At 39.4% G+C, this 12,805-nt stretch overlaps 1 protein-coding gene across 6 annotated transcripts in view; it reads left to right on the top strand.

Annotated features, from left to right (window-relative positions):
* The window catches only part of LOC133620178 (RNA binding protein fox-1 homolog 3-like), a 1,135,173-nt gene that overhangs the window by 653,256 nt on the left and 469,112 nt on the right, over positions 1 to 12,805 (top strand). The window lies entirely within an intron of this gene.

Here is a 12,805-nt window from a genome sequence, read left to right as displayed (position 1 = left end):
TATGTTTTTTTTTCCTTCTTTATAATGCATTTTCGGCAGGTGCGACTTATACTCCGGTGCGACTTATACTCCGAAAAATACGGTACATGATGGCCTCTGCATTTGATTATTATGTTGTTTGTATGCATGCTGTAAAAATAAAGCAAGATTTTCCAGTAAAAAAAAAACTGGCAATTCAGTCACCAGAATTCCATCCATTTTCTACCGCTTGTCCCTTTTGCATTCGGGCGGAAGGCGGGGAATGTCAGTGTGCATGTTGTCTGTCACCAGAATTTTACCATGAAATTTAGATCTGGCCCCTGGACCTTAAGTTTGACCCCCGTGGTTAATTGTGTGCTTTTTCGTTTTTTTGTTGTGCCCTAAAAAGAGTTAATACTAGAAGTATTGTGCTTATCACGCACCAACTGTTGGATTGTATTGTACACCTTAGTAGTGAGATAAGCCACTACTTCTTTCCTACGCTTTGTACCCTGCGGCTTATAAAACAGTGCGGATGATTTATGGATTTTTCTTCGCTGACAGCCATGATGTAAATAGTTTAAAAAAAGAAACAAACAAGCAAACACACTGAATAGGTGTGTTATTGTTTGTGCTAGGGCGCCATCTTTTGGACGAGGTCGCTCATTGCAAGCACCGCAGTGCTTCATAGCCTTTCTGTTCAAACTGAGCTTTGAACCAGAAGTAGAAGTGCTCGTTTCTACTCAAAGATTCGTCATTCATCACAACTTTTGTAAGTTTTACAATTGAACTAAAACAATTCCTACTGACTAAACCGTCCCATGTGTGATGTCTGTAGGAGTGTTTTCATTCCCGAATTTTTCGGGAGACTCCCGAATTACAGTGCCTCTCCCGAAAATCTCCCGGGACAACCATTCTCCCGAATTTCTCCCAATTTCCAGCTGGACTTAAGGCACGCCCCCTCAGCCTGTCGTCACGTCCGCTTGGCCAACCAAAAAGTAACCACAGAACACTATACCGTATAGTGTTCTGTGGTTACTTTTTGGTTGGCCAACGGTTTACGTTGTATTGCGCACCCTGACGGCAAGTGTGGGAGTCGGTTCTGAAGTATGAAGTAAAGAGACGTAACTCCGCCACCTCGCCTGGTTATTGACTCCAACCCAGAATATTACACTGCCCATACCTATGCTCCTTCAAAGGCTGTGCTACTGGCTGCAAAGCATTGCACTTTCAAGTACAACAATAAGTAGAGAGGAGTGTTATGTGTGTATATGTGTAAATAAATGAACACTGAAATTCAAGTATTTATTTTATATATATATATATATATATATTAGAGATGCACGGATAGGCAATTATTTCATCCGCAACCGCATCAGAAAGTCGTCAACCATCCGCCATCCACCCGTTTCTAACATTTGATCAGAACCGCACCCGCCCGCACCCGCCCGTTGTTATATATCTAATATAGACGATGCAAGGCATTAGTGAGGTTATAAAGCTTTTGCCTGTTAAAGAAAGGAGACTGATCCAATGCAGCACAGACATTCGCGTGCCATGCTGTCACGACCCAGACGCACACCAGTGCGCAATCATATGGGAGCCGCGCTGAGCGCACCTCCAAGCGCGTCTCGCTGCCGGCGACCGCCGGGTATGGGCCCGACGCTCCAGCGCCATCCATTTTCAGGGCTAGTTGATTCGGCAGGTGGGTTGTTACACACTCCTTAGCGGGTTCCAACTTCCATGGCCACCGTCCTGCTGTCTATATCAACCAGGGTGAGCCCCACCCCTTTCGTGAGCGCACTGCGCGCGGAGTGACCCCTGTTACGCGCCCCCGGCAACAGGGGTGGCGGGCAGGTAAGCTGCGCGGGCGGAGCGCGCGGAGTGACCCCTGTTACGAGCCCCCGGCCACGGGGGTGGCGGGCAGGTAAGCTGCTTACCTGATGCGCGTGACGCCGGCCGCGGCGAAGGCGGACGAGGCGGGGTGTCGGTGCGGTGGGCGCGGTGGTGACCCTGGACGTGCGTCGGGCCCTTCTCGCGGATCGCCTCAGCTACGGCTCCCGGTGGGGCCCTCTCGGGGGAAGGGGCCTCGGTCCCGGACCCCGGCGAGGCGTCCCTTCTCCGCTCCGTAAAAGTGTCCATCTCTTTTTTTTTTTTTCTTCTATTGTGGCATATGCAGCAGGTGCCTGCTCGTTTTTCGTATGTGGGTAACAACATTTAACTATGTATATATATTTCCGAATTGGTTTAACTGCCACCCGCCTGAATCTATTTAAAATCAATTTTTTTTCATTTCAACCGCCCGACCCGACCCGCGGATAAAATCTAATTTTTTTTTATTTCATCCGCCCGATCCGCGGATAATCTGCGGACTCCGCGGTTGTGCCCGCTAACCGCGCATCTCTAATATATATATATATATATATAATAAAATACATATATGTATATAGAGCTAGAATTCACTCAAAGTCATTTATTTTCTTTATATATATATATATATATATATATATATATATATATATATATATATATATATAAGAAATACTTGAATTTCAGTGAATTCTAGCTATAAATATACTCCTCCCCCCTTAACCCCGCCCCCCCAAATCTCCCGAATTTGGAGGTCTCAAGGTCGGCAAGTATGGTTTTCATGCATATTTTGTACGTGCTATCGTAAGTAACGAAGCTATCGTTGTTAGCATTAGCTAATACGCTAACACATTTACATGTATCTTTGTTAGTATTATTAACTTACCATGGCATTCTTTTTGTATTGTTTCAGTTTCGCAAATACCTCAGTAAATTCACCAAAATGTCACAGTGGAGTTATTGAGTCTGTTTAGCTGATTGGAGAGCTGGCTTGTGCAGCTAGTGGGTCCATGACCATGACTTCTGTTTTGTTTGATCAGCCATTTTACTGCCCTGTTACAGATACCATTTGGAAACAATAAAGGTATGTAAATAAATATTTACAAAATCTGTCAGTGTAAATAACTATTTTCACTACGTCACTTTTAGTCCAGTGCAGCTAATAATTGTAAAAAATTGTTTTTATTCTAAAATTCAGTTGGTGCGGTATAAATACCAGTGTGCTTTATGGTCTGGAAATGACGGTAGTTTTCAATAACTAATTTGGAGGTGTTGAAATCGCCATGGAGAATCGCTAATGCTAATCAGTAGCATGTCAATAAGAAAGCCAATGTAAATTTGCGTCAAGCTAAGTGGATTTTTTTTCATCAATTTCTTTGTTGGCATTAAAAATTGCAACATTAGTAGTTTGGCCTGGTCCGCTCTCAGTGCTGCTGGAGTGAAGTCTTTAGGCACCCTTGGATTTTGAGTCGTTGCCCTGTGGGGAAAAAACAGTACCGGCGTCAGTCCCAATCCCAAGCAGTAATGCACACTTACAACACTGAATGGTCGCCATCTTAGCTACATAGCAAAAGGGGAGGGGCTAGAATAAAAGAGAGACAAGAAGAAGAAGCGTAATATTGCGACCGCCATTTTTGTTAAGTGATGAATTAGGGACAGTTCACACACTCAGAAGTTAAGTGTACTCAGTACACATATGGTAGGCCCCTCCTCCACGCCCGCTCTATCCAGTGGCGCGCTGTCAGCCGGGCGCACGCATCAAAGACGACGTGGCGTGGCCACTTGTCGCCGCGTTTCGCTCTCCGGGCGTCCTCGCGCTAACAACGTGCCGCCGCTTTCAGCGCCCGCTTTAAAAGGCGTCAGATCTTTTGTGTGGGTCCCCGAGACGAGGAGGAGGACGAGGATGCTCAGCAGACTGAGCAATGAGCTGGCGGCGTTGGCGAGTGACTGGCGCTGACCTTGGAGATTATTGCTATGCTGGACAGAAAAAATGCTGTATGTTTGTCAAGAGCTGTCCGTCATCAATGAGCTTTTGTGTTGCCTATCGATCGATGCTGCCCGCTGATGGATGCACACACACACACACACACACACAGACACACACACACACCCACACACACACACACACACACTCTTTAATGGGATGTCAAGTTTAGCCGCCGCGCTTTCACTTCCTCCCCGATGAAATCTTGGCCCCGCCCCTCAGTGGCGACTCATTAGTAAACATGGAGTGGATTACTGTAGTTTAGCCGGGTTGTCGCGCGTCGATAACGGAGCAGATTTGCTTTTAGGACGCCGTGCAACGCTCGCCCGGCATGTAAAGATAACAATTCCGCTATCTCTGACCCGGTTTTATTTTTTTTTCTCCTCACCTAGCGGGCCGCGGCCTGCGGGGGCAGCAATTTAGAGTCTGTTAGCAGATGTGACTCCGCCCCCTCCTGTAATTTTTTGGAGCTGTTTCAGGTCGTGATGTGCGATACCACTGGTTTTCTTTCCGGTCCGATACGGAGTGAAATTCAGGCTGGTATGGGCGACACCGATATATACCTAATGTGTCTGGCAAAGTGTATTTTAAGGGTTTCTGCCCTTAGGGGTTCATCTTCAGATAATATAAAATCCCAGGGTGAGACGGAAGATGGTGTTTTTCTGAATGCATTATTAGACTTAGACTTAGACAAACTTTAATCATCCACAAGGGAAATTGTTCCACACAGTAGCTCAGTTACAAATGATGGAAAAGATGGAAAGGACAATGCAGGTTTAAAATAGACTAAAAGCAATATAAAATATAACATATACCGTATTTTCCGCACCATTAGCCGCACCTAAAAACCACAAATTTACTCAAAAGCTGACAGTGCGGCTTTTAACCCGGTGCGCTTTATATATGGATAAATATTAAGATTCATTTTCATAAAGTTTCGTTCTCGCAACTTCGGTAAACAGCCGCCATCTTTTTTCCCGGTAGAGCAGGAAGCGCTTCTTCTTCTATGCAAGCAACCGCCAAGGTAAGCACCCGCCCCCATAGAACAGGAAGCGCTTCTTCTTGTACTGTAAGCAACCACCCGCCCCCGGAAGAAGAAGAAGCGCGCGGTGCATGCTGGGATATGTGACGTTACATTTCCATTTGTGTGTTTATGTAAAGACCCCAAAATGGCTCCTATTAAGTGTGTTGTCTGTCTAATTATAAATAATGCAGACGAGGCGTGTTAACTGAGTTCTCAACGTTTACTCACAGCGTGCTCATAACCACATTCTAACTCCCAGCATACAACAACGCTTCTCAGGGCTACCGCGCATGCTCGTAACTATCGTTGCATGCTGGGTAGTGTAGTTGTTATATTTGCTAGCTCATAACATCACATTAAGAGACACGCTTACGCGCTTAATTCAATACTCGCCGTCATTCCGGGTGGATTGACAAAAGACCTCCAGCCGCTAGATATTGGTGTCAACAGGGCATTCGAAGCTAGACTGCTAACTGCGTGGGAACAATGGATGACAGAAGGCGAACACACCTTCACTAAGACAGGGAGGCAGCGCCAGACGACGCCAACATCTGCCAGTGGATCGTAAATGCCTGGGCAGATATTTCGGTCACAACTGTGGTCCGAGCTTTCCGGAAGGCAGGATTCACAGAACTGCTGGATAACAGTGACACTGACTCCGATTACTTCGACGAGACGGAACCGGCCATTTTGGATCTCACATTTGCCCAACTTTTCACTTCGGACACCGAAGACGAAGGATTTACGAATGAAGAATAACTTCAGAAAGTGAGCGCTATGTTTATTTTGTGTGTTGTGACATTAACGTTCGAGCAACATTATGTTGCTATTGCTCTGCACTATTTTGAATTTTACTATGTTTGTGATTGCACATTTGCGTACATTTTGGGAGTGAACAGAGTTGTTAGAACGCTGGTTTTTAATATATTATTAAAGTTTGACTGACCTATCTGACTGTTTTTTTGACATTCCCTTTAGCGCAGCGTAGGCGCGGCTTATAGTCCGGGGCGGCTTATTGGTGGACAAAGTTATGAAATATGCCATTCATTGAAGGTGCGGCTAATAATCCGGTGCGCCTTATAGTGCGGAAAATACGGTATACGTAATATTTACATAATATATGTACAGTGTAGGATATATACTGATATATTATATTATATGTTTATATCATATATACAATATTACTATGTACAATATTACAGTATGTGTAACAGCTGCAGCATAAAATAGAGAGTAAAACCAGCGGAACATAGACATTATAAACAAAGAGAAGTAGCTAACATAGAAGGTGTCAGGTAATAGACATCATTTATTGCTGTATGGCGAGTGATTATACAGCTGGATGGAGTGCGCAATGAAGGAGTTCTTGAATCGAACACTGAGGGAACGAAGCTGAAGGAGCTTGTTGGAGTATGAACTCCGCTGTCCCTCAATTGTATCAGTGTATACGTGGCCATTTTGATATGTTTTTATTTTGTGAAAAAAAGATGAATAAATATATATGTATATATATATATATATATATTAATGTGTATATATAAATATATATATATATATATATATATATATATATATATATATATATATATATATATATATATATATATATATATACCGTATTTTTCGGACTATAAGTCGCAGTTTTTTTCATAGTTTGGCCGGTGGTGCGACTTATACTCAGGAGCGACTTATGTGTGAAATTATTAACACATTACCATAAAATATCAAATAATATTATTTAGCTCATTCACGTAAGAGACTAGACGTATAAGATTTCATGGGATTTAGCGATTAGGAGTGACAGATTGTTTGGTAAACGTATAGCATGTTCTATATGTTATAGTTATTTGAATGACTCTTACCATAATATGTTACGTTAACATACCAGGCACGTTCTCAGTTGGTTATTTATGCGTCATATAACGTACACTTATTCAGCCTGTTGTTCACTATTCTTTCTTTATTTTAAATTGCCTTTCAAATGTCTATTCTTGGTGTTGGGTTTTATCAAATAAATTTCCCCCAAAAATGCGACTTATACTCCAGTGCGACTTATATATATTTTTTCCTTCTTTATTATGCATTTTCGGCAGGTGCGACTTATACTCCAGTGCGACTTATACTCCGAAAAATACGGTGTGTGTGTATATATATATATATATATATATATATATATATATATATATATATATATATATATATATATATGTATGTGTGGGAAAAAATCACAAGACTATTTCATCTCTACAGGCCTGTTTCATGAGGGGGGGTACCCTCAATCGTCAGGAGATTTTAATGGGAGCATTCGCATACCATGGTTTATATAGGGCACAGAGTGGGTGGGTACAGGCTGGCCTAGGGGCGTGGTGATTGGCTCATGTGTTACCTAGGAGGTGTTTCCGTCTATGGCGGCATGCTGTTACAATTTCGCTGCGCCTGTTGAGGGATGACAGGTCTGGACGGTAAATAATAAACAGTTTCTCTTTCAAGCATAGGTTGCATCTTTTATTACCACTATTGTAAGGTGTGCTGGATGCAAGAATTTGCCATGTTATTGAATATTCAACATTATTGTCTTTGAGGTCCCAAATGTGTTTGCTGAGTTCTGTGGTATTTCGCAGGTTTTTGTTCCTGAAAGAAGCCTTGTGATTGTTCCATCTGGTTTTGAATTCTCCCTCGGTTAATCCTACATATGTGTCGGATGTGTTAATGTCCTTGCGTATTACCTTAGATTGGTAGACAACTGATGTTTGTAAGCACCTCCCGTTGAGAGGGCAATCAGGTTTCTTTCGACAATTACATCCTTTGTTGGTTTTGGAGTCGTTCTGTCTGAGGGCCGACGGCTCATTTGCAATTGTTTTGTTATGGTTTGAGATGATTTGTCGTATATTGTTCATGCAGCTGTAGCTAGATTTAATGTTGTTCTTGTTGAATACTTTTCTTAGGATGTTGTCTTTGGGAAAGTGTTTGTCAATCAGATTGAGGAATTTGTGTCCAATGTTCGTTGAGACGTTTTTGCTGTATGGGGGGTTGTACCAGATGATGTCGTTCCGTTTTCTGTTCTTTTTTGGCTGGTTTCCTGGCGTGGGTTCATAGGTGAGGGTGAAATTGTATCCGCTTTCATCAAGGGCTTTTTGGTACGGGGGGGTTGCTTGGTCAAATTCAGCTTTGCTAGATGACAGCATCGATAGCCTTTTATTGATTCCGGTAGGTATTCTTTTCGTCGTGGTAGGTGGGTGGTTGCTGTCATATATATATATATATATATATTAATGTATATATAAACACACATGTATATATACACATACAGTACAGGCCAAAAGTTTGGACACACCTTCTCATTTCAATGCGTTTTCTTTATTTTCATTGTGTCAATACGTGGACTGTGAGGGTTTTGTTTTCCCGAGATGCAAGTAAAGCTGGATCGGACATGGCGTGAGGGTAAGGACATCTTTATTTTAACACTAACAAAAGGAATAAACAAAAAGCGCGCACAAGGGCGGAAGTACAAACTTGGCTACTGAAAACAAATCTAGCACAAAGGCAAAAACTATGAACATGAAACTAAAATCACTAACTGTGGCATTAATAACAAAAACTTACTTGACAGAGCAGGAATCTATGGCATGGAACACGTGATCAATGGCGTAACAGGGGTAGTATGGATAATGTCACCAGGACGATCAGCAGAAAAAGACAGGCTTAAATAACAGTGACATGATTAGTGACAGGTGCGCGAGTGTAAAACGTGAGACAGGTGCGTGACATGAGGACAGGTGAAAACAAATGGGTTGTCATGGAAACAAAACAAACAAGAGTGCACAAAGGGTCCAAAAACCAAATCGAACACAACCAAAACAAAACATGATCACACAGACATTACATATTGTAGATTGTCACTGAAGGCATCAAAACTATGACACCTGTGAAATGAAAACCATTTCAGGTGACTACCTCTTGAAGAGAGAATGCCAAGAGTGTGCAAAACAGTAATCCGAGCAAAGGGTGGCTATTTTGAAGAAACTAGAATATAAAACATGTTTTCAGTTATTTCACCTTTTTTGTGTTAAGTACATAACTCCACATGTGTTCATTCATAGTTTGGATGCCTTCAGTGACAATCTACAATGTAAATAGTCATGAAAATAAAGAAAACGCATTGAATGAGAAGGTGTGTCCAAACTTTTGGCCTGTACTGTGTATGACATAATACATATATTTAAAGACAAAACGTAGTGTCAGCTTTGTGTTATAGGTGGAAAGTGCACTATCATTAGTTATTACAGGGGTGTCCAAATTGCGGCCGGATAGCCATTTGCACTCTAAGGCTCCAGTTGTGTTGGCCTGCAACTTATTGTCGGAAAAAAACAACAGCGCAAATGTAAGAAAAAAGAGTGAAAAGACATAATGTAATGAGAAAAAGCTGCCATTTTAATAATCATTAATAATAATACCATTTGTCACTAATAACACAAAGCTGAGGCTCAATTTTTATACCTAATATCTGTTTGTAGCATTTTTTTCACAAAATGAAAATAATACCAAAATGTCCCCGACATTATTTTTGTATTAATTTTGTTCAACATTTGTATTAAATGTTCAGCTTTTTTTCCCATGACATTGTCTTTTTGCTTTTTTTTCCTTACAATTTCACTGTTGTTTCTCTTCCAACAATATGTTGTGGGCCTACAAAATTCACGCTGCGGGCCGCATTTTGGACACCCTCTTGAACTCAAGTATCAAAAGTATCGATAGTTCGATTTGAGACTCAATATCAGGGCATAAAGATCTGATGTTGGCGGTATCGATATTTCAGTATTGATCCGCACAACACTAGCTTCAGGAAGCTCCCGCATGCATTATTCAGCTCTCGCTTGGGAGAGAAAAAGCCCCCCCCCTGGACCCCGTGAGGGACAAGCGGTAGAAAATGGATGGGCGTTAAAGTTGAATACAGTACAAAGAAGACGACGCCCGTGCAGATAAATCCACTAGCATCGCCGCTGTGAAATGTGGCGTCGCCGCTTCTGACCGCCTTTAACCTGCTGAGCGGCGACACGCTAAGAGGTCATCTCACTGATCTGAGCTTTTATTAAGCTGTCACACAATCACTCAGTGGAGATGTTCCCACACACTCCTCATCCTCCATGTTGTTGCCATTTCTCAATCTTTCACCCAGTAATACTAGAATATATATATATATATATATATATATACAGATATATATATATATATATATACAGATATATATATATATATATATATATATATATATATATATACACAGATATATATATATATATATATATATATATATATATATATATATATATGTATGTATATATATATATATATATATATATATATATATATATATATATATGTATGTACAGATACATATATATATATATATATACATATACAGATATACATATACAGTATATACATGTTTTATGCCCATTCTGTCAGAGAAAACCCTGTTTCATATGCAATATTTTCCCCCATAAAAATGTTCCAAGTGAAATATTTGCTGTGAAGTATTTGGAGCCTTAAATAGGTCAAAATTCATAACATTTATCTTTGATTTATTATTATTTTTTGAGCGACAGTTTGAAAAAAAACAAAAAAAAAAAAAACAATCCCACCAAAAGTCTCAGGAATCCAAAAGGGGCCCACTCATAAAAGTGTTGGAAAATAAATCATACTTTATTTTTACTTTTTCTATTTTCAACAGTCTCTAAATTAACTTCAGATCCATCTGTTAATTATAAGTTTAAAAAACTTTTTTTTTTTTATGGGTTTTCATTGTGTTTATGTTATGCTCCTTTTGTTATACGAAACTTAGTTTTTAACGGCAAACACAAAATATGAAATAGTTTTCCCCAAAAAAATGTCAAAGTGGAGTATTTGGTGTAAAAAAAAATTGGAGTCTTAAATAGGTCAATAATTCATAACATTGATTTTGAGTCAATATTATGTTTTGAGCAATGACAGTTAAAAAAAAATCCAGATACAATTTTTGGTCTTCCAAAAGGGCCCCACTCATAAAAGTGTTAAAAATAACTCATACATTTTTTACTTTCAACACTTAAATCTCTGCATCAACTTATTATATTGTTATGGTTTCATTTTGTTTATGTTATGCCTTTTTTGTTTGACAAAACTTAGTTTTTAATGGGAAACACAAAATATGCAATATTTTCCACAACAAAATATTTCAAATTGCAATATTTGATGTGAAGTCATTGGAGCCTTTAATAGGCCAACAATTCATAACAACATTGATTTTGATCCATTATTTTTTGAGCAATGACAGTTTTAAAGAAAAAAAAACAGCCTGCACAACAGCTTTGCGTTATTAAAGTCAAAATTGAAACTTTTTCTCGTTACATTTCACCTGTTTGCTTTTCTATTCTAGTTTTGGTTTTTCCTGTTATGATCTTCTTAGAATGTGGCACGGGACGTTGAAAACATTTCTGCAGGCCGCCCCGGGCCGCACTTTGAACACCACTGCTTTAGTGCAACTTGTGCTTTACACAACATGTTGGCATAAACAAGTGGATCAAAGTAAATAAAAATACATTACAGAATGTTGAATTGAGAGATTACTAGTAACGTATTATTTGTTCAGAAAATTGTATAACAAACGTTCAGAATGGAGTATTGGCCGATACTGCTATTGATCTGATATGGTAAGGCAGGAATCATACATAATTGTATTATTTAGTGGTGTGCAGCGTTAGAAAAGGTTTGATCAAGTGAAATGAGTCAAACAGAGATCAATTTATTTCTAACTATTTATTATTGACCATAAGGAATGGACTTATGCTGTCTTTTGGGTTTTGTCAAGTTTTGCGACACCTAGTGGTCAGAATAATTCATGAAGTTAATAAGCTCTTGCCTCAGTATATTGAATGATGCGGACACGTTTATTACTGGACACTTTCTATTACGCTTTTGCCTTGCAGACTTTTTACATGTAGGCAATATGCATCTATAATTATTAATACTTGTTTATGTTGACAAATATGCTGTTTTGCACTGCAATATTGTTCAACGAAGGACACTTAATCGGACAAATAAAGGGACATTCCCAAATGCGGCAGTTCAAAAGCATTTGGACTATGTGTGCAAACAAACAACGAACAGAAATAGGGGACTCAAAAGTGCAAAAAGGGATAAATATAATGTGACATATCCCGGACCGGCCCCCAAATATGTTACGGTCCATGGAGAATGTTGAGGGAAAAGAGATGCCTTACATAAAATACATAATAGACTTACTAGTTGCGTGTTGTGGGGCTCCCAGTACACTATAGCCTCGCACAGGGATGTCTTAACTATGACCAGCGAGAAGTCATGAGTTTATAAAAAGGAATCCTACCAGCAGGGAGATTGCATTCATTTTAAATGTTTAACTATTGGTTAATAGTAATGACCTTTTACCAATAAACTGACTGCGCAGCATTTATTTATATAACCCAATGCAAACAACCCTAATCATGGTGTGAAAAAAAAAAATCCAACCAACACAAAATATCAACAGACATGGTCACTGAACTTTGTGGCTATTAAAAAAATGTCCATTCGCTTAAAAAACAAACAAACAAAAAAACAATGTATATTACACCCATTACAAAGCATGATGGGAACAATACAAAACACTTATCTATTTTGGCACATTTTAGCTGCTTGATATTCCTGATTGATTACAAAACTTTAAAGAGTTCCTCACGGAAGTAGACAAGAACTTTCACATACTCTTAAAATCCTAATATATTAATTATACATCCATTATATTAATATAATATGTACACACACACACACATATATACATATATATATATATATATATATATATATATATATATATATATATATATATATATATATATATATATATATATATATATATATGTCTTAATAAGGTTATCCAAAAAATAGTGCTCGATACCGTAGTAGAGCGCAATATA

This window comes from Nerophis lumbriciformis, linkage group LG24, assembly GCF_033978685.3.
Source record: "Nerophis lumbriciformis linkage group LG24, RoL_Nlum_v2.1, whole genome shotgun sequence".
Lineage (NCBI taxonomy): Eukaryota > Metazoa > Chordata > Actinopteri > Syngnathiformes > Syngnathidae > Nerophis > Nerophis lumbriciformis.
Note: the sequence above shows the minus strand (reverse complement) of the source record. Positions and strands in the feature narration are given on the sequence as shown.